The following is a 1,217-nucleotide window of genomic DNA, read 5'->3' as shown; positions in this document are numbered from 1 at the left end:
ACCAAGATTTCAAGCCAATAATTGATTTTCTAAAAGCAAGTCTAGTCTAAGCCCTGTGATAAAGAACTATTGGGCACAATGGGACCAGTTGGGGCTTGAAGATGGTGTTCTCCTCTGTAGATGGGAAACTGCAGATGGGAAGTGATGACCTGGCAAATGGTTATACCGAGAAAGTTACGGGAAGTTGTGCTGCGTCAATCCCATGATAGTTTAATAGGAGGACATCTCGGAGTTAAGAAGACACTAAGTCACCTACGACTGATATTTTACTAGATAGGTATGAGACCAGATGTGGAAGAATGGTGCAGGACATGCAGTACATGTTGTGATAAAAGGGGACCCAAGCATAAGGGACGTGCTCCAATGAAGTTATATCAAGTTGGCGCACCAATAGGAAGAGTCGCCATTGACATTGCTTTTCCTCTGCCCCAAACTCGTGCTGGAAACAAGTACATTTGTGTAGTGATTGATTATTTCACCAAGTGGCCTGAGGCATATGCAATACCAAATCAGGAAGCCACAACTGTAGCTTTGGCTATTAGTGATTTCTTCTTCAGATTTGGCATGCCATACGAACAGCATTCAGATCAAGGCCGTAACTTCGAATCAGCTGTGTTCCAAGAATGCTGCAAGTTGTTTGGCATCCGAAAGACCAGGACAACACCACTTCACCCACAGTCCGATGGGATGGTAGAAAAATACAATTGGACACTGGGACAGGAATTGGGAAAGTTTTGTAATAGTCGCCAAGATGACTCTGATGTCTTACTCCCTCCATTGTTGATGACCTATAGGACAGCAGAGCATGAAGCTACTGGATACACTCCAGCAAAGTTGATGTTTGGTCGGGAACTTCGGTTGCCAGTGGATTTGTTAACAGGACGCCCACCTTATGAGGATTTGCCTGAGCATGTGTCAGAGTTTGGGAAAGTGTTATCGGAAAGGATGGATGATATTCACCATCAAGTGCGTTCAAACTTGAAAACGTCTGCTGATTCGATGAAGTTAACTTATGATAAGAGATCTACTGAAGTCAACTTTGTACCAGGAGACAAGGTGTGGTTGTATAATCCCAGGAAGACCAAAGGGAAGTCTCCTAAGTTGTCATCTCCATGGGAAGACCCATATGACATAGTGGATCATCTCTCAGACGTCACTTTCCGAATCAAATGTGGTCGGTGAGGTAAGCCAAAAGTGGTGTAAGCCAACAGGCTTTG

This window comes from Limulus polyphemus, unplaced genomic scaffold (assembly GCF_000517525.1).
Source record: "Limulus polyphemus unplaced genomic scaffold, Limulus_polyphemus-2.1.2 Scaffold2941, whole genome shotgun sequence".
NCBI lineage: Eukaryota > Metazoa > Arthropoda > Merostomata > Xiphosura > Limulidae > Limulus > Limulus polyphemus.
The sequence above is the reverse complement of the archived record's forward strand: the minus strand, read 5'-3'. Positions refer to the sequence as shown.